The 23404-nt window shown below is 31.3% G+C and overlaps 1 pseudogene; it reads right to left on the minus strand.

Annotated features, from left to right (window-relative positions):
- Positions 1 to 15004: 15004 nt before the first annotated feature.
- Positions 15005 to 23404, minus strand: part of LOC102583806 (uncharacterized) — an 11694-nt pseudogene continuing 3294 nt past the window's right edge.

Genomic DNA, 23404 nt, shown 5'->3' on the forward strand with positions numbered 1-23404 from the left:
GTTTGACTTTTTTTCTTTTAATACCAAACCAAACCAAGAGTGGTCGAATTTTTTTTTCAATCGCCAAACCAACCAAACCAAATCACAATTTTTTTTTCTGGTTTGATTTCGTTCATCGGTTCGGTTTGACTTTACGGTTTGATTTGTACACCCCTAGTTGTTGGTATCTTGTCACCATGAAGCTCTCCCTTGTAACTTACTATTTAAATGTTGATCAATTTGTAGGCTATGGGTGCAAGATCGGTGCTTACAAGCTGATTACTTTTTAAATTCTTCCATTTTTATTTTTCGTTTTAATGTATGTTTTACTTTTATTATTTTAAAAAAAAATTAATTTTAATATTTCAATATTTTTTTCTTATTTTATATTATTTATATTTCATTTATTTATCATTTTCAACCTTTACTTCATCTGATTTCATACAATTTTTCGTATTATCTAAATAAAATTAATTAGTATAGTTTTGGTATTATTCTAATTTTAAATTAAAATAGAATTCATTATTGAATAAAGTTATAGACTTGCGTTTTCTTTTTCTTTTAAATCATATTTATGTATGCTACGCTGAAATTTGAAATAAGAGTGCTACGTTAAAATTTGTGTTTTGAATTAAGAAATTTGTGTTATATTTTCAATTTCATTTGTTTAAAGAGTATTGACTCGATTTTTTTCATTGCAGACTATTTTTTTTTAAGTTAGACTTGATAGATTATCTTTTTGTTAAATGTTTTATAATTTTGTGAAATTATATTTAGTAAATATAATTTAATATCATTTCTAAAGACCCTTATCTGTGTAATATAAATTTTTAATTTTAAATAATTAATTTTATTTTCAAAATTCAATATAACCTTATGATTTAGACTTGTGCAACCAAACAGTACACTAGTATTTTTAATTTCAAAAATTTAGTTTAACTTCATGATAACTTATTTGATGGGTTTTTTTTTTGCATGAATATTTTTCTCCCATCTAACAAATATATCATATATTCATAAAACGACATATATTTGTTATATGGTAATTCATAATAACTTATCTAGTAAAAATCTTTGTAGTGTGAATTTTTTTTCACCCAACAAATATCATCCTAATATCATTAATTGACACATTCATTGTCACATGATTCATAATAAATTATCCGACGATAAATTTTTGTTGTGCCTATATTTTCTCACACGAAAATATAATCCTATCCTATTAAACAACACATTCACTTTCACGTGACTTATGATACATTATCCAATGATTGATTTTTTTTGTGTGAGTATTTTTTTCCACTTGTCAAGAATTACCTCACCTCATTAAACGACATATCATTATCACATTACTCGTAATTTCCTAGTTGTTAACATGTTTTTTCTCTGGTGAATTTCCCTATCACAATTTTCATTTTCATTGATCAATACGTTCATTTCTAGGCGACTTATGATAAATTATCTAGTGATTAATTTTTTTCGCGTGAACACTTTCTTTCCACTTGTCAAATACTATCCACCTTACTAAACAACATAACATCACCACGTTATTTGTGATCGCCTAACTATCAAATATTTTTTCTTGTGTGAATCCTCCTGTAAGTTTTTTTTTTCGTTTTCATTAATTAATATGTTCATTTTTACGTGACAACTTACCTAATAAGGAATATTTTTTTATACTTGTAAAATATAACTACTATAATAAAAGCGACAAACTCACAGTCACGTTGATCCTTTTCCATTATGATAAAATCATAGTGGGGAAAATGATATATGTTGGGATGATATTATTGAATAATCATCTAACTTTTTGAATTGTTTTCAATTTTTTGCATTTTTCTACGTAGTTTATATAGTTTTTTGGGATTTGTTGGCACAAATTTTGCACATTTATGTGCATATTTTTTTATTTTAGTGATTTAATTAATAATCTATTTTTATTTTTTGTGTACAGTTATATTAAGACAATTAAAATAAATGGAAAGAACTGTAAGTTATTGTTGAATTTTGTAATAGTATGAATAGAAATGAATGATTTTTTTATTTTTCGTCTGTGTTTTTATTTTTTTTTATAAAAGACATACTTTTTATATGATAAATTTATCTAAATTTATCAAAGAAAATATCACTAATGGTTATGAATTTGGAATGCGTAATATTCTAAATAGAAATTTTAATCTAGCTAAATTGTACATGTCCTAATTAAAATATCCCTATCTATTTTATTAAAAAACTCTCACCTTTATCAAACAATATATTAATTATCTAAAAAAGAATACTTTTTTATACTCGTCAAATATCATAATAAAGCAACAAATTCACAGTCACGTTGATCCTTTTCCGTTATAATAAAATCATAGTGGACAAAATTATATATGTTGGGATGATATTATTAAATGATTTTTTTGAATTGTTTTCAATTTTTTGCATTTTTCTATGTTGTTTATATAGTTTTTTTGGATTTGTTGGCACAAATTTTGCACATTTATGTGGATATTTTTTTGTTTTAGTGATTTAATTAATAATTTATTTTAATTTTTGTGCACGGTTAATATTAAGACTAATAAAATAAAAGGAAAGAACTAATAAGTTATTGTTGAATTTTGTAATAGTATGAATAAATGTGATTTTTTTATTTTTCTTTTGTGTTTTTGTTTTTTGAAAAGACATATTTTATATAAAGATAAATTTATCAAAGAAAATATCACTAATGGTTATGACTTTGAAATGCGTAATATTCTAGATAGAAATTTTAATCTAACTAAATTGTACATGTCTTAATTAAAATATTCACCTCTATTTCATTAAAAAAATCTCACCTTTATCAAACAATATATTAATTATATCATGATTTATAATAGCTTATTTAATGATGGGTCTTTTTATATGAATATTTTTTTCATTTGTCAAATATCACTAATAAATTACACAATACATTATAGAGTAAAATCATAATCAACATAAATTATTTTCACTTGAAATAATTAAGAACTTAAAATTTTCAAATTAAAAACAACTTATCATCTTGATTATAATTTTTACAAAAAAAAATTGAGAAGAAAAATATTGTTAAAATTTTAATGTCGCATAGTAAATTTCAATTTGTTTTCTAATTAAAACTCAAAATAAATATAGCAAAACAGTATTTTTACTTTCATTTTTAAAATTTAAAATTTTCATGAATTATGTAAATAAAATAATTTTATCTTCTATTAATATTTGGGTTTACTTTTAGATTTCTAGATTTAAAAGAAATTTTATTATATCATGAATATATTTAAATTAACATCATAAGATTTAAAATTATTAAAAATAATAATAATAGTATTTATCCAATGAACTGAAGAAAACTAAATACAAAATAACATAGTTATGTATATGATTGATTTTATAATAGTGTAAATGAAAATGAAAAAAAAATTGTGCTTTAAAAAAAAGACATGACTTTTCATGAGTAATTTATTTTAAAATATCACATACAAATTAAATTTTAGGATTATTAAGCTTTAAATTAGTCATTATAAACTAATTTAATGACACATATCTTAATTAACTCAACCCTATCCTCATTAAATGACACATTTATTATTATTTTGATTCATGATAACTTATCAGGTGTCCTTTCTTTGAGTGAACATTTTTCTCCCAGTTATCAAATATCACCCCTCACTCAATTAATGACTCATATTCATTACCGCATGACTTATAATAACTTATTTAATGATAAAAAAAATTGTGTGTGGAGTTTTTATTCACCTGACAAATAACATCTTAATATCATTAAACAACACATTCATTATCACACGATTCGTGATACATTATCTGGTGACAAATTATTTCGTGTGGATATTTATTTTCAATGAAATTGTAACCCTACCTTATTAAATAATACATTCATTTTCACATGACTTAAAACACATTATCTGACAATTGATCTTTTCGTGTGAGTGCGCACTTTTTTTGCCCTTGTCAAATACTACCCCACCTCATTAAACAATATTTCATTATCATGTTATTCCTAATTGCCTATCTATTAACATGTTTTTTCTCGTGTGAGTCCTCCAATCAAGTTTTTTCATTTTCATTAACTATACATTCATTTCCACGTGACTTATGATGAATTATCTGATGATTGATATTTTTCGTGTGTGTGCGTACTTTTTTTGCACTTGTCAAATATTACCTCACCTTATTAAATGACATATCATTATCACATTATTTGTAATTATCAATTTGTCAACATGTTTTTTCTCATGTGAGTCCTCTGGTAAAAAAAAATTCATTTTCATTAACTTTACGTTCATTTTCATGTGACTTATGATAAATTATCTGACGATTTATTTTCGTCATGTGAATACTTTCCTTCCACTTGTCTAATATTATCCCACTTTATTAAATGACACATATCATCATCACATTTTTCATGATCGCCTAACTGTTAACATGTTCGTGTGACTCCTCCTAACATAATTTGTTCATTTGCATTAACCAACGCATTCATTTCCACGTGATAACAGTCATGTCCCAAAAATGGACATGATGACACTTGTCTATTCCCACCAAGACAAGTCAGCCTCAATCCAACGATACGAAAGAAAAATGGAAAGATAAAGCAAGAACAAGATAAAAGCGGAAAATTTATTCATTACCTAGTTATCACGTGTAAAAGCCATTAATACATAAAGTACAAAATTAAGAAATAAGTACAAGTCTCAAGTCTTTGTTTCCCAAATAGAACAAAACATAAAAAGAAGAAATAGAGGGTCTACCGGGATAACAAACAACTACCTCTCAATAGTTCTTTGACAAACCTCGAAGATGGGAGAGAAAGAGCAATCACACGATATTGAGTTCGAAACCTACACAAATGTAGAAGCAAGGAGTGAGTATCAATAACACGGTACCCAACAAGAAACCTAATAAACAAGGAAACTAGCTAGAAATTGAATACTCATTTCATCTCAATCGAACCTCCTTAAACTATAACCTGCACAGAAATCAGCCCAACCTAACAATTCTACAATACACCGCTCACAAGGCTCAATAAACACAGTCCAATAGTTTCAATTCTAACAACCAACACATATCAAGTAAGTCAAAATCACAAGTAACAAGTGTATCGATCACAATTAACAAGTAAATCAAACATAAGCATCATAACGCATCAAATCACAATAATCAATCACTAGCCGAAACCATTTTCTATTAGACAAGATATTTTCCGATTTTTTTTTTTAATCATCTATATAGATGATATACTAATATGTTCGAACACATATCAAGAACATTTAACACATTTGAAAGAATTTTTAGAAATGTGTCTCAAAAATGGAATTATTCTAAGCCAGAAAAAGGCAGAAATAAACAAAAATGAAATAGAATTTCTAGGAATGATTATTTCAAAAAATGGAATAGAATTACAAGCTCACATCTACAAAAAAGATTGTAGAATTTCCTGACAAATTGACAACTAAATAGGAAATACAGCGATTTTTAGGATGTCTCAATTATGCAGGAGAATTTATTCCGGATCTAGCAAAGAAGAGAAATATCTTGCAAAAATTAATAAGAAAATCCAATAGACTTGGATGGATTGAAGAGCACACTCAGTGCATTAAAAAATTAAAACAAGAATGCTCTAAGTTACCAAAACTTAGATTACCAGAAGAAAATGATAATTTGGTATTATAAACACATGCTTCTGACTGTCATTAGGGAGCATTATTGCAAACTGTTTAAATGAAATCTATAGGTACACAAGTGGTACATTTAACGAACCAGAAATGAGATATTCCACTAGTGAAAAGGAATTATTAGCCACTGTTAGAGGAATTACGAAATTTCCAGCTTTCCTTTTACCAAAACAATTTGTTATTAGAACTGATAACACGCAGGTATCAGGATTAATCTCAAACAAACTTCCATCAGAATCGCAATATAGGAGATTGCATAGGTGGCAGGTTGTATTATCATTCTATTCTTTTAAAATAGAACATATTAAAGGAATTGATACTCTCTTGCAGATTTTCTCTCAAGAAACGTCCAATATGGACATTCGAACACAGATTGTTATTAACAGAGTGTTTGAAAAAATCCAATTTGTGGAAAAGTCCATTGACGACAAAAGCCACAAACTATTTAATATCAGAGATGAATTAACCAGCTTGTCCGAACAAGCAAGAAAGATGCAATATGAAATCAATCAACTAAGTGATGGTCAAACTGAAAATATGAACGAATTTCTATTGTTATGTGAACATTTGGACACATGTCCAAAAAGAAATTCAAATCCTGAAGGGAATATAAATCCCAACAAAGTGGCAGGAGATGTCCCACTAGCACCTAGTGCCAAAACATCTCATCGGTAAGCCCATATGCCGAAACCTGCGTCCAAGGACAAAGGTAAAAATCCAAGCAAGCCAAAAAAGGGCCAATTCTTCGAAAGAAGAAACGAAAGCATCTTCAACGAAAGTTGAAAAATTATCTCTGGGAAACCAGAAGGAAGTACTAACAAGGTTCCATCTGGAACAAAAGTTATTTCTTCTTTTCAGGTTGGAAGACAAAATCCGAAAGAACAAGAATATCTTGCTTTTACAAGATATATTTACAATCTCCCTGAAGAAAATGGAGAAACATTCAGAGTTTTAGGGACAACTAGTTTGTTTCCAAGAATTTTAATATTTCCGAACGGATCACCGGGATTTACAGCTCAATTATTTGAATTTGGTTACTTAGATCGAGTTTATGCAAAACCAGATCTACAGGAGTTATCCAAACTACCTGCACAACTGATAAACTCAGTAAAAAATTATGCACGCCGATTCTTTAGTATCTCCATGGAAAGCAAAGCTTTGCAACTATATTTTCCAACAATTAATTATATTACAATGGAAAAACTTAAAGATTTTAATATCAAGGCAACATGAGTTGATAAAAAGCTCCCTCAACTATTCTCAAACGTTTTTACGATGTAGAATACCAAGTTTTGGACAATAATTCTAACTAGGTCTTAATGACTAAAGGGAAGTCCAAATCCAAAATATTGAAGGAAAAAATCCTTGATATTGAGCTTCACAAACTAGAAGCAACTAAAGAAACATACAAACTTGCCTGCAAGTTTCTAGATAACAAATATTTGATACCTGAAGATGGATCTGAATAAAGTCACAGCTGGGAACAAACAGCTGTAAAAGCAAAATGTAGACAGTTAGAAAAAGACAAAACAAAGGACGTAAGCACTTACGTCACGAAGAAAGAGAAAGGGAATCTTATCTCTCAATACTTTATCTCTTCAGTCAAAACGAAATGTCAAATCTTGTCGGCCATCCTTATCTTTACATCTATGATTGAAGGACGAGTAGAATAATTATCAAAGTTTTCAGGGTGATCCCTGCAAAATAAAAATGTAATAATTAGTCCCTCCTTATATCTATAAAAGAAGAGAGAAATCATACTTAGAAGGCAGACTACATTTTTTCCAAAACAACCATTAGAGAACCATAGGTACCTTGAAAAAAGAGTAAGAAACTTCTCTCGTCAAGGAAAAGTAGTTCTTATTATGTTATAGGGATATATAAAAATATATATGGTTTGTGTGTGAAGATGATATTATGAAATAAAAAGCTTGGTTTGTATATCACTCTTCTCTAAATTCCTAAAATAGTCTTAAGTGAAGGTTTAGATCTTCAGCATACGGGAGGAACAGTAGAAAAGTAGCAAGAAGACTGAGGTCATGGAGGCGAAAAAATTGTTCATACCCCGAAGGAGAACTGTTGCGATAGTGATAAAAACTGTTCAGAGAAGGAAAGGAGAAAGGTATAAACGTAAAATTTTGTATTCCATAATTATTATTTTCAAAGACAAATTATATTCATATTTTTTTAATACCCCTATACATAAAAAGAGATACTTAGTACCTATAGGGAATCAAATATTATCATGATGATACTAACAAAGCACTACATATAATTCATGCCAGAAGCATAAAATGAAACATGTTCAATATCATTTACACTTAGTAAGAAGAAGAGCATGGAAGCATTCCTTAGCTCTATACAATCTAGACAAATCTATACAAGATTTAGAAAAGGTTTTTTTTATCTGTAAGCCTAAAATCTATAAAATTGATTGTAGCAATCAATGAGATAAAAATGATAAGAATACAAGAGTATTTTGAATACTTTATGCAAAAGGTATATTAAAAAAAATGACATTTATACAGCATAAAAAATTCTTAATGAAGCAAATTAATTTCGCATACCATGTATAAAGATACATCATAACCCCTTTATTGGTATCAGAGCCTACCAGAAGATCAACTAGATGATTAAACCTATATGGCTTTTAGAAGAAAAAACCTTAGTAACTATACTAAAGGTAATCAACTTAAATAAAGATTTAAAAGAAAAAATCCTACAACTAATCATTGATGAAAAGTACAGAGAAGAGTTTGAATTCTCAATACATGACTATTTAGAAATCTTAATGGCTAACATGAGTACATCCGATTATTATTTATCTGAATAAACGAAATGAGCTTAAAAGTAACTATGGATATTTTAAATGACCTAATTGAAAGTCATAAGCAAATAGCCTTAAGACTTAAATTAATAGAAATAGAAATAAAATCTATCAAAGAAAATATGCCTGAAAAAATTATAAATCTAATAGAGAAAACAGAAAAATTTGACAAAAGAGTAAGTCAAAAATACATAAATGAACTCTTAGCAGACAAATTTGCTACTAAAAAATCCTATAAAAAAGGTAGTCTTGATGAAAAACTTATTTAAGAATTTTTGAAAAAACAAAAAAGTAAAGAACTAGAACAATCTAGTGAAGAAACCTTGGAAGAAAAAATCGAATTAGAACAAATCAAAAAGGAAGAAAATTCTGAACATAAAAATGAATGAACTAGACGAACTAGTTTATGCTTTAGAAGACCAAGATCTTTCAGATAAAAATTAAAAGTCCCAATAGGAAGGGCGGAACGAGGAGAGGAGCTGAAAACCACTTGACTGTAAGGAGAGGGGCCGACATTCATACAACAGCGGTCAAAAAAGCGTGTTCCCTTCAGATAAGACGCACCGTAGGCCATCCTCGGCCTTCTTCGTTTTCGATGAAAATAAAATCTCGATCTCCGAAACCAGAAAATTTCGAAAGAAATTTTGTACCAAAAGAAAAAAATGGAAAAGACTTCATGAGTCAATATCATAATAGCAATAAATCTAAATATATACCAAAGAGACTCCCAACAGGAGATGTAGGAACAACCCAATTTCTAGACCTACACTGTAAAAGAGAACCAGAACTAGATTTAGATGTATAGGCACAAAACATATTTCTTTTCTTTCTATTACGAAAAGGAGTAAATTACACCGACGAGGAAAAATATATCATTGCGATAAATACTTTCACCGGTAAAGTAAGCAATTGGCATACCGAATTGTAAGATGATGCGAAAGGAATCATCAAAAATCATACCATAGAAGGATTCAAAGAATCCATTCAAGAAGGGATAAGAGCCTTGGTACAGTTCGTAGGAAATGAATTCCTAGGTGGTGAAGAAAGTGCATCACAAAATAGGGAAAAATTAAGAATAATAGCAAAAGAACAATTAGAATAAATGCAAATTTGCAAAATGAGTTATATTAAAGAATACACATGTGAATTCGAAGAATATTACTATAAAATATTTGATAGCAGTAAAGAAATGCTACCATACCTTGATAAATATTTTAAAAGTTACCAGGCTTTTGGGCTAAATATTTTTGAGAAGAATATGAAAAAGAAACATTGAAGGAGATACTCTAGGACAAAGAATATATTTCCTAAATAATAGGCTTGGACAACTTTGTATGGCTCATAACATACAAAGAAAAGATAAAATAATAAACACCCAAATATATTTCCTAGATACAAATGCGGCAACCCAATGGGGATGTAATGATAGATCCTATAAAAAAAAGGAAGGAAGAACCAAAAAGGATTAATCAAAAGAAAAAATATTTTTAAAAAAAATTTATGTACCTAAAAAATGGTATTACAAAAGAAAAAATAATTTTAAAAGAACAACAGAAAAATGTAAATGCTACAACTGTGGCGAAGAAGGACACAAAAGTTACGAATGTAACAAAAAAAAGAGTTTTAAAAGTATCAAAAATTAATAGACAAGAAATTGATTCAGATCTAGAATCTGTAACGTCAATAAAAAATGATGACTTCTATTAAGAATTATATGAAGAACTTTCAACCAACTCAGAAGAATCTGATTAAATGAATCAAGAAATACAAAAGGAAAAGAACAATTCAGTACAGAATATAGAAACTGAAGAGGATCAAAGGGGATACGCCCTAAAAGCAACATTCGATGGAGAATTATTAAAGAAAATCTAAGGATTACAACTTAATCTCAAAACTGAAGATAATATATTCAACAGAATGCAAAGAATGTTTGCAGGAAATAAAATTTCCTATCATTAATATCAAGAGATGAAAAAGGTAATAGAGATTACCCAAACAACATGAAGGCATAAGTTAAATCTTTTAACTAAGCCAATGATCGAACGGATCTTCAGAAAAATTCCTGAAAGAAAAAGGAGAAAAATGAATTATGTCCATTTCGGAGGAAACCAAATTTTAGTTAAATCAACTTTTAAAGAAGGGATCAATTGCCCTATTGTCATCAACCTTTCAGATGAAAGATTCATTAATGCCAGAGAAGGAAATCTTGGCATAATTGAAGGTAACTTAGCTTATACTAAGCTTTTATTTACGTATTATCCTAAGTACTGTATTTCACTTAAGGATGCAGACTTTAATGATGCGTTAAACTTACATTTTCAGGTCAAAAGAAACGACCTATTTAAACCAGGTAATCACATCATGAGTATTTATTACCAAGCTCTATATACAGTTACAAACTCCAATTATGGTAGTGTATACAAAAATAAAGAAATGATCGAAATAGATCAGAAATGTATGGGAATCGTTGAAGTAGAAATTCAACAAGCACAAATTCCAGAAGAATATGAAATTCGATTTGGAAAAACACAAGAAATTGGAAGTTCCAGTAACAATCCAAGACTTTCATTAGAATATGGAAGAAATTCAACAAAGATAAGCACATCCCATAAGTATTCCAAAAAGATTCTTGAAACCTCTAACATTACTAGAATTGCAGGAAGAGTCTTTAACAGATCGTAATGGAAAAAATAAGAAATCTTGTTACAAACAGCTACAATGGCTAACCATGTCAAAGGTACTATATTAGATGGATTACCAATCTACGAAGGTACCCCTTATATCTATAAAACCTTTGAAGGAAATAACTTTAGCTGTATAAATATGGTAGATTTACCAATACAACTAGATACAATAAGAATAACAGTCCCTTGTTATATTACAAATCATGAAAGTGATCACAACCTAATCTTAGGAAATCTATTCCTTAATAGTCTAAATGACTACAGTATAGGGGAAAATGGAATAGAAATGAATTACAAAAATGAAAGTTGTTTATTACCAATAATCTAAAAATGCCCAAAGAAACATCTTTTAGGGTATCAGTCTTCATAGAAATAACTTTCTATGATACTAAGTTAACAACCTGTTGTCAAATTGATAATGGTTGAGAAGCTAGTTTAGATAAATCTTTTTTACTAAAAAACTAGGATATCAATAAAAATAACATATCGATGATTGAATTACAGGTGTCAAAGAACAACTATCACAGTCAAAAGAAAAGGTAGAAATAATATTAGGATAAAAAATTGTTTCTATAAATAAAATATTTGTCTATGATAAATTAGAAACTGATTTGTTGTTAGGAAATGCTTTTCTCCAACAATTTCAAGATTATCATCAGACATTATATATGATAAGTCTCAAAACCCCTTGCGGATATTTTATCAATGTCACAAGAAAATAAAATCCTTATATTCTTGAAAAAGAAAATGAAAATTATAAGAGAAAGCACTTAGAAAATCTAAGGAAAATCTCTTGTAAATGTCTTAATCTAGAACAAATTAAAGAAAATTTACAAAAATCTTATGGTGAAAATCCTTTAGAAAAATGGGAAAAAAAATTAAGAAAGGGCCACTTTAATACTTAAGACCCTAGTATCATCATTAGAGTAAAACCTATGCTCTATAACGAAGATGATAGAATTGAATTTAAAACTCAACTCAAGGAATTAATCAACCTAAAACTTATTAGGATGAGTAAAATTCCTCATAGAAGTCCAGCGTTTATGGTAAGAAACCATGCTGAAATAAAAAGAGGAAAAACTCGAATGGTCATAAACTATAAAGAGCTAAATAAAAATTGCATATTTGACGGATATTTTATCCCAAATAAAAACAATCTTATAAACCTTGCCAAAGGAAAAACTTAATTTTCAGAATTTGAATGTAAAAGTGGATTTTCGCAAATAAAATTAACAGAAGAATCCATCCCATTAACAGCGTTTAGTACGCCCAATGGACACTACAAATGGATAGTAATGTCTTTTGGATTAAGAAATGCCCCTCAAATCTTTCAAAGAAAAATGGACGAGATATTTTTTGAAAAAGAATTTGTAATCGTTTATATAGATGATATACTAATATGTTTTAACACATATCAAGAACATTTAACACATCTGAAAGAATTTTCAGAAATGTGTCTCAAAAATAGAATTATTCTAAGCCAGAAAAAGGCAGAATAAACAAAAATGAAATAGAATTTCTAGGAATGATTATATCGAAAAATGGAATAAAATTACAAGCTCACATCTCAAAAAAGATTGTAGAATTTCCTGACAAATTGACAATTAAACAGGAAATACAGTGAATTTTAGGATTTCTCAATTATGCAGGAGAATTTATTTCGGATCTAGCAAAGAAGAGAAATATCCTGCAAAAATTAAGAAGAAAATCTAACAGACTTGGATGGACTGAAGACCACACACAGTGCATTAAAAAATTAAAAGAAGAATGCTCTACGTTACCAAAACATAGATTACAGAAGAAAATGATAATTTGGAATAATAAACAGATGCTTCTGACTATCATTGGGGAGCATTATTGCAAACCGATTTAAATGAAATATGTAGGTACACAAGTGGTACATTTAATGAAGCAGAAACGAGATATTCCACTAATGAAAAGGAATTATTAGCCATTGTTATAGGAATTACAAAATTTTCAGCTTTCCTTTTACCAAAGCAATTTGTTATTAGAACTGATAACACGTAGGTATCAGGATTAATCTCAAACAAACTTCCATCAGAATCGCAATACATGAGATTGCATAGGTGGCAGATTTTATTATCATTCTATTCTTTTTAAAATAGAACATATTAAAGGAATTGATAACTCTCTTGCAGATTTTCTCTCAAGAAACGTCCAACATGGACAATCGAACACAGATTGTTAATAACAGAGTGATTAATAAAATGCAACTTGTGGAAAAGTCCATTGACGAAAAAAGCCACAAATTGTTTAATATCAGAGATGAATTAACCAGCTTGTCCGAACAAGCAAGAAAGATGCAATATGAAATCAATCAACTCAGTGATGATCAAACTGAAAATATGAACGAGTTTCTATTGTCATGTGAACATTTGGACACATGTTCAAAAAGGAATTCAAATCCTGAAGGAAATATAAATCCCAAAAAAGTGGCAGGAGATGTCCCACTAGCATCTAGTGCCAAAAACAGATCATCGGTAATCATGGATATGCCGAAACCTGAATCCAAAGACAAAGGTAAAAGCCAAGCAAGTAAAAAAAGGGCCAATTCTTCGAAAGAAGAAACGAAAGCATCTTCAACGAAAGTTGAAAAAATTATCTTTGGAAAACTAGAAGGAAGTACTAACAAGGTTCCATCTGGAACAAAAGTTTTTTTTTCTTTTTAGGTTGGAAGACAAAATCCTAAAGAAGAAGAATATCTTGCTTTTACAAGATATATTTACAATCTCCCTAAAGAAAGCGGAGAAACATTCGAAGTTTTAGGGACAACTAGTTTGTTTCCAAGAATTTCAATATTTCTGAACCGATCACCGGGCTTTACAGCTCAATTATTTGAATTTGGTTACTTATACCGAGTTTATGCGAAACCAGATCTACAGGAGTTATCCAAACTACCTGCACAACTGATAAACTCAGTAAAAAATTATGCAGAAGGAGAAGGAGTCTTGCCGATTCTTTAGTATCTCCATGGAAAGCAAAGATTTGCAACTATATTTTCCAACAATTAACTATAATACAGTGAAAAAACTGAAAGATTTTAATATCAAGGCAACAAGAGTTGATAAAAATGTAACAGCCCGTATTATGCATATGCCTGATCTGTTCTTGTGATACTTGACATAGCCTTAAAGTATAGGTGAGGGACCATGTTTCTTATATGATTAGTGTTGGTTTAAACTAGCTCGGAAGGTGATGTGATGCCTTGCACGTTGTAGCATGTGTACTGCAAGTTATAACTCCAACGGAAATATTTAAACTCGAGACGGGAAGGTGGTAATTGAGCTTAAAGTTGAAAGTTAAGTTCTAAGTTAAAGAAAAAGAGATTAATAATTAGAAAAATGGATTAAAATAGGTGAGCTGCTTGCTTGACTTAACTAAGCTAGTTGGTGACAAGTAGGTGCATCACCTACTTTCACTTATTGACCGGTCTAAAGAACCAAGTAGGTGCATCACCTACTTGAACTATATGGATCTAGTTAAAAAGGCCAAGGTTTATAGATCAAATTTGGGCCTATGCTAATGGACTCACTTGAGGCCCAAACTATGTTAAATAAAACAAAATGAAATGAAAGCCCAGCAGCCAAATCTGTCAAGGCCCAATATTTAAGCCCAAGTGAAAGCAAGTAAGTACATCGCCTAGTTTGACCTTTTGAGCTGCTTGATATACATAAGCAGGTGCATAACCTACTTGACCAATTAGTGGCTGAAAATGAAGCTTTCTAGTGGATATTCTTAAAAGTGAAGAAAGCTCAATATAAAGATATATTGGCTACTATTCTCATTCATTTTAACACACATTATTGAGGATTAACTCCAGCTCTTTCTCTCTCTTTTCTCTTAAGGATTACAGCAGCCTTAAAGTTCCTTCTAGGATTCTTGAAGAAACCCTCATATCTGCAAACCAAAGTAAGAGTAACACTTATGGATTTAGCTTAATTCTCCCATGAATGATTAGGAAAACATGTTATTCATGCTCAAGTATAGGTATAAAGGCATAATATTTCCAGAAGCTACTGCTCACTTCCTTGGTTATTAAGATACTTTTCTCTTCTTCTTTGGTTTAAGTGTGAAGGGAAGTTGAAGTTCTTGAAGATTCCAAGTTAAAAGGGAAAGTTGTGCTGTCATAAAGAACTCAAGGGGGTGGTGAGTTCAATAATTGGTTGTATGATAAAAGAATATTTGAGGCTGTTTTATGTGTATTGTTGTTGGTGCAGTTTGGGTAATCTTGGAAAAGGATATATAATGTATGTATTGGGCAGAGAAGGAGGGTGTGGTGATACACATTGTTTTAAGGGCTGTATGGGCTCATTATCCGTCAAAGTTAGCTACTGTTTTACGAGGCTCGTGGTGTGATAGCTGCTAATTTAAGTTTATTATGACTTATACTGTAGATTAAAACCTGAAAGGGGAGGCTGAATCGTGATAGTTGTATTGATCAGAGGATAAGGTATGTAAGGCTATTCGATTCAATATTCTTCGGCATGAAATCTGATCCTTGAGATTAATATCAATAAGTAAATTTCGTAAGTTCTACTCCTAGTAAAGAAAACATAGTGGCAGCGTATGATCTCAAAATAGCTAACAATATTTCCCCCTCTCTCTTAGTGTATAGAAATACTTCATTATATTTTCAGTACTCAATACTTGTGTAATTATCCTCCTATGTGCTGGTATAGAAATGGTATTTGCAAAAGCAAGTTTGGTGAATCCTCCTCTTAGTCAGTTGAAGTCAATTGTGTCATTTAAGCTCACAAGTAATGCATTGATGTTACATAGCTCCTTATGTCATTGTTACTGCCTTGAAGTATTATTTTCATGTCCCAAATATATGGTCCCGAGTTCCAAATATCAAAAATGATTATGACCACCAAAACAACAATCTCAAAGATTAAAAAATCTAAGTGAAGCAATCTGTATAATAATGGGTGGAAGCCCAGGGGAAAATGCCTAGCATAGGTCGATCCCGTAAGCCTAGCATGGGCCGATCCCAATTGGTATAGTAAGGTGGCAGCTCAGGGATGAAAGCCTAGCATGGGTAGATACCAATTTGTACAATTAGGAGGACTGCATCCCAGGGGTTAAAATGCCTAGCATGGGTCATCCTCTTCTACCACTGATCAGCTGGTCATTCGTACCAAATGCCTCATAAAGATCATAACACAGAAAGGTAAAGACAAGAATGTAACATACATGATTCCACAAGAGTTAACCAAGGTGGTCTTCTGTTCTGATTTATGCACACATCTATTGATACTTAAGTTTCATTGAACTCCTATTTAGATATGTTATTGCCTTACATATTCAGTACATTTTCTCGTATTGACGTCCCTCGCGGGGGACGCTGCATTTCATGCTGCAGGCACATGTACTTCAGCTAGTAAACCTCTTCAGTAGGAGCACACGATACTCAGCTACTTTCGGTGAGCTCCAAATTGATTAGGAGCTTTACTAAATCATTGGTAGATTCATTATGGTATTGTATCGTAGTTAAGGGTAGGGCGGGCTCTGTCCCGACCAACTCTAAGGTTTTCTATCTTTTAGAGGCTTTGTAGACTTATGTATATGCTTCAGTTGCGTCTTAACAAGTTGTGGCCTCAACGACCAAGTCTTGTATATAAGTTTTGGGTCTACTTATGTTGGTTCGTATCACTGCATCCTATGTGAATTTATCACAAGATTGTCATAGTTATATGCATAGTAGGCACAGGTTACATGGTGGTTCTCTCGGGCCTTTAGGGCATCAGGTGCCTGTCCGTATTAATGGGATTTGAGGCGTGACAATAAAGCTCCCTCAACTATTATCAAACGTTTTTACAATGAAGATTACAAAGTCTTGAACAATAATTCTAACTGGGTCTTAATGACTAAAGGGAAGTCCAAAGCCAAAATATTGAAGGAAAAAAATCCTTGATATTGATCTTCATAGATTAGAAGCAACTAATGAAACATGGAAGCTTGCCTGCAAGTTTCTAGATCACAAACATTCGATACCTGAAGATGGATCTGAATAAAGTCACAGCCGGGAACAAACAACTGTAAAAGCAAAATGTAGAAAGTCAAAAAAAGACAAAACGAAGGACTTAAGCACTTACGTCATGAAGAAAGAGAAAGGAATCTTATCTATCAATACTTTATATCTTCAGTCAAAAAGAGATGTCAAATCTTGTCGGCCATCCTTATCTTTACATCTATGATTGAAGGATGAGCAGAATAATTATCAAAGTTTTCAGGGAGATCCCTGCAAAACAAAAATGTAATAAAAGGAGAGAAAAATCACACTTAGAGGGCATACTAAATTTTCTCCAAAACAACCATTAGAGAATAATGTTAGGTACCTTAAAAAGTGAGTAAGAAACTTCTTCCATCAGGGAAAAGTAGTTCTTATTATGTTATAGGGATATGTAAAAATATATATGGCTTGTGTGTGCAGATAATATTATGAAATAAAAAGTTTAGTTTGTATATCTCTCTTATCTAAATTCCTAGAATAGTCTTAAGTGAAGGTTTAGATCTTCAGCCTAAGGGAGGAACAATAGAAAAAGTAGCCAGAAGACTGAGGTCATGGAGGAGAAATAACTGTTCAGAGAAGGAAAAGGAGAAAGGTATAAACACAAAACTCTGTATTTCATAATTATTATTTTCAAAGACAAATTATATTCATATTTTTATAATACCCGTATACTTAAAAAGAAATACTTAGTACCTATAGGGAATCAAATATTATCATGATGATACGAACAAAGCACTACATATCATTCATGCTAGAAGCATAAAATGAAACATATTCAATATCATTTACACTTAGTAAGAAGAAGAGCATGGAAGTATCTCTTAGCTCTATACAATCTAGACAAATCTATACAAAATTTAGAAAAGGTTTTTTTATCTGTAAACCTAAAATCTATAAAATTAATTGTAGCAATCCATGAGATAAAAATGATAAGAATACAAGAGTATTTTGAATACTTTATGCAAAAGGTATATTAAAAAGAAATGACCTTTATACAGCATAAAAAATGCTTAATGAAGCAAATTAATTCTGCATACAATGTATAAAGATACATCACAGCCCCCTTATTGGTATCAGAGCCTACTTGAAGATCAACTAGATGATTAAACCTATATGGTTTTACATGAAAAAACCTTAGTAACTATACTAAAGGTAATCAACTTAAATAAAGATCTAAAAAAAATCCTACAACTAATCATTGATGAAAAGTACAGAGAAGAGTTTGAATTCACAATACATGATTATTCAGAAATCTTAATGGATAACATGAGTACATCCGATTATTATTTATCTGAATAAACGAAATGAGCTTAAAAGAAGCTATAGATATTTTAAATGACCTAATTGAAAGTCATAAGAAAATAGCCTTAAGACTTAAATTAATAGAAATAGAAACAAAATCTATCAAAGAAAATATGCCTGGAAAAATTACAAATCTAATAGAGAAAACAGAAAAATTTGACAAAAGAGTAAGTCAAAAATACATAAATGAACTCTTAGCAGACAAATTTGCTAATAAAAATTCATATAAAAAAGGTAGTCTTGATGAAAAACTTATTGAAGAATTTTTGAAAAAAAAAAAAGTAAAGAACTAGAACAATAGTAAAGAAACCTTGGAAGAAAAAATTGAATTAGGCACAAAACATATTTCTTTTCTTTCTATTACGAAAATGAGTAAATTACACCGACGAGGAAAAATATATCATTGCGATAAATACTTTCACCGATAAAGTAAGCAATTGGCATACCGAATTGTCAGATGATGCGAAAGGAATCATCAAAAATCATACCATAGAAGGATTCAAACAAATCCATTCAAGAAGGGATAAGAGCCCTGGTACAGTTCGTAGGAAATGAATTCCTAGGTGGTGAAGGAAGTGCATCACAAAATAGAGAAAAAATAAGAATAATAGCAAAAGAACAATTTGTCACACCCCAACCCTAGGTAAGGCGGACAAGTACCATATGAACATATGATTTACAAGTGACCTGTGATTAGAAAGTAAACTACTATGCAGATAGATTTATTGATTAGAAGCTTCATATACAACACATATTGACTAGCTGAACCGATACATGTGACAAGTGAAACTATGAATACAGATGATAGCTTTACAATGTCTACAAAGCCTCTACTGTAATCCATGACTGTACCACTATGAAATACGCATAGTAAAGACTCGGCAAAGCCCCGAATCAACTTGGAGCTCACCAACAACCGCTGAGTATAATGTACTTCTATTGGGGAGATCTACTAGTTGAGTACCTGTACCTGCAACATGAAATGCAGTATCCCCAATAAGGGACGTCAGTACGAAAGAATGTACTGAATATGTAAGGCATAATACAACCATATGTAAATGCCACCCTTCTATACCAATTGGGATCGGCCCATGCTAGGCTTTAGCCCCTGAGCTGCCACCCTTCTATACCAATTGGGATCGGCCCATGCTAGGCTTTAGCCCCTGAGCTGCCACCCTTCTATACCAATTGGGATCGGCCCATGCTAGGCTTTAGCCCCTGAGCTGCCACCCTTCTATACCAATTGGGATCGGCCCATGCTAGGCTTTCTCCCTTGAGCTGCCACCCTTCTATACTAATTGGGATCGATCCATGCTAGGCATTTGCCCCTGGGCTGCCACCCATAATTATACAAATAGCTTTACTTAAAATCTTTATCTTTGAGATTGTTGTTTTGATGCTCATAACTCTTTCTAGATTGTTTTTTTTGGATAATCATAACTCTTTAGAGATTGTTCTTTTGAATCACATTATCTCTTTTGAAATTGCTGTTTTGGTGGTCATAATCATTGTTGAGATTTGAAACTATGGACCAGTAGTAGAAGACATATGAATATAGACTTACGATAATAAAAATGAAATGGGAAGCAAATGTGACATGCACATGTAATACTTAGGAGCATATGACTCAGTTAAGCATTTTGACATCTCAAATTGAAGCACATATCAAGTGAAGACATTTAACATTCAGCCAACAGATTTGAACTCTATATGGTAGCCAAATACTCACTAACTAATATCAAATACAAGGTATACATGAAAGTGGAACCAAGGGAGAACGTGGGCAGAATCAACTTAATGACGGATACATATTCCAAGTAAGTACATATACAATGTACAATAGAGCAAGTAGGGATCTTGTGAGGTAACATTATAGTCTAACACAATGGGAGTAATAACCAATAAAGGGAACATATGAACATGTGACAAGATGACATATATATAGATTATTGAAGCTAGTTGGCATGATATGGGCAGATTGTATATCCAACATACAAACATATGTACCATGTGTAATATAGGATCATTTTGATTTATATAAGGGAATACGTGCCAAGGGTACTTTGACGGTGAAACAAGTTAAACCTTGCATGCTAATACTTGGTAGAGTAAGCACGTACATTGATAACAGCAAGGTTAAGGAGATCACAATTAAAGAATTGAATATTAGAATCCGGAAGCACAAAAGAAAAGAAACAAAAAAAACTAACTAAAGATGTGGGAAATTCGAAGGAAAGATCCAAGAATTTCCAAGGATTAGATGTTCTAAGGCCTTGAAATGATCCAAGTAACAACGTATAGATTTATGGAAGAAATCTAACGCCTTTACTTGAGAAAACGAATCAAAACGATAGATTCGGATCTTGACCGCTTTTATGAGTAACTAAAGACAATAATTAGTATGTAGAAACTAATCACCTTCTAAAGAATACCAAAAAGAAACCAAAGTTATAACAAGAAGAAGTTAATTTATACCTTAAACTATGAAACTAGTAAAGGTTTAAAGATAAAATTCTCAAAGAACAAGTCACAAAGGTTCAAAGAACTCTCTCAAATATTATTAATGTCAATCCCCCCTTTAATCAAATATTAAACTTGGGTCGTGACATGAATCCATATACAACTTCAAAAGGAGTCTTACCAGTAGAAGAATGGAAGGTCCTATTATAAGCAAATTCTACAATAGGTAAGTAATCTTCCCAAGAAGTTAACTTTCCTTTCAAAACAGCCCTCAACATGTTCCCTAAAGTTCTATTAACCACTTCCGTTTGCCCGTCCGTTTGTGGGTGACAAGATGTAGAAAATAGCAATTTAGTTCCCAACTTTCCCCAAAGAATTCTCCAAAAGTGACTTAAGAACTTGGCATCCCTATCACTAACAATAGTTCTAGGTATTCCATGCAATTTAACCACTTCCTTTACAAACAAGTCAGCCACATGAGATGCATCATTAGTCTTTTTACATGGGATAAAACGAGCCATTTTAGAAAATCTATCTACTACCACAAATATACTATCCTTACCATACTTAGTCCTTGGCAGCCCCAATATGAAATCCATAGAAATATCAATCCAAGGGCAATTAGAAATAGGTAAAGGAGTATAAAGACCATGCGGCAATGTTGTAGACTTAGCCTGTTTACATTCAAGACAATAAAAACACACTTTTTCAATATCCTTTCTCATGCTAGGCCAATAAAAATGTTCAGAAAGTATTTCCAGTGTTTTGGGTACGCCAAAATGTCCCATTAGTCCTCCACAATGTGCTTCCCTAACAAATAGTTCACGCAACGAGCAGTTAGGAACACATAATTTATTTTCCTTGAATAGAAATTCATCTTGAAGATTAAATTTCTCAAAAGGACCTAACTTACATTCAGCAAAAATCTCACCAAAATCAGAATCATTAGCATAGAGGAACTTGATTTGGTCAAAACCCAACAACTTTGAAGTAAGAGTAGAGATCAAAACATACCTTCTTGAGAGTGCATCAGCAACCACATTCTCCTTTCCTTGTTTGTAAGCAATTACATAAGGTAAAGTTTCAATAAACTCTATCCATTTAGCATGCCTACGACTAAGTTTACCTTGGCTCTTCAAGTATTTTAATGACTCATGATCAGTCTTGACCATGAATTCTCGAGGCCACAAGTAGTGCTGCCATGTAGCTAACGCCCTTACCAAGGCATATAGCTTCTTATCATAGGTTGAATAGTTCAATGTTGCTCCACTTAGCTTTTCACTAAAGTAGGTAATTGGCTTGGAGTCTTGCATCAAAACTGCACCTATGCCCTTACCAGAGGCATCACACTCAACTTCAAAAGACTTAGAAAAATCAGGCAATTGCAAAAGAGGAGCAGAACACAATTTATTCTTCAGCAAGTTAAATGCATCCTCTTGTTCCTTTCCCCATGTAAAAACCTTATCTTTTTTAATAAGGATAAGAGTCTGAAAAATACCTCAACTTTGGTCGGATTTGTTGTTGCGATACTAAACTTTCATAAGGACCTATTACCTCCCTAGACTATTTAATACCGTATTTTTTACCCCCTGAACTATTTAATAGTGTATTTTAAAGGTATATATGTGCCCACGTGGACACATTACTATTTATAATTTTGCATTATTTTTTATGTCCACGTGGGCAAATATATATGTTTATAATACGATATTAAATAGTCTAGGGAGGTAATAGGTCCTCATGAAAGTTTAGTATCGCAACAGCAAATCCGACCAAAGTTGGGGTATTTTTCAGACCCTTATCTCTTTTTAATAACTTCAGTTAAAGGAGCAACAATGGTGCTAAAGTCTCGCACAAACCTCCTATAAAAACTAGCAAGTCCATGAAAACTCCTAACTTCAGTCACACTATTAGGTTTAGGCCATTCTTTTATTGTCTTGATTTTCTCATCATCTACTTCAACTCCCTTAGAACTGACCACAAAACCTAAGAAAACCACACGATCCACACAGAAAGTACACTTTTTGAGATTAGCAAATAAGCGCTAATTTCTGAGAACTTCAAAAACTTGTTTTAAGTGCTCTAGGTGTTCATCCAGATTTTGAGAAAAGATCAAGATGTCATCAAAATACACCACAATAAATTTTCCATGGAAATCTTTAAAAACATGATTCATTAGTCTCATAAAAGTGCTTGGTGCATTAGTCAAGCCAAAGGGCATAACTAACCACTCATAAAGTCCATATTTGGTCTTAAAAGCAGTTTTCCATTCATCTCCAGGATTCATACGAATCTGATGGTAACCACTCTTTAGATCAATTTTAGAAAAGATTTTGGAACCATACAGTTGGTCCAACATGTCATCAAGACGAGGGATAGGATGACGATACTTTACCGTTATCTTGTTGATGGCTCCACAATCTAC

This window comes from Solanum tuberosum, unplaced genomic scaffold (genome assembly GCF_000226075.1).
Source record: "Solanum tuberosum cultivar DM 1-3 516 R44 unplaced genomic scaffold, SolTub_3.0 scf00357, whole genome shotgun sequence".
NCBI lineage: Eukaryota > Viridiplantae > Streptophyta > Magnoliopsida > Solanales > Solanaceae > Solanum > Solanum tuberosum.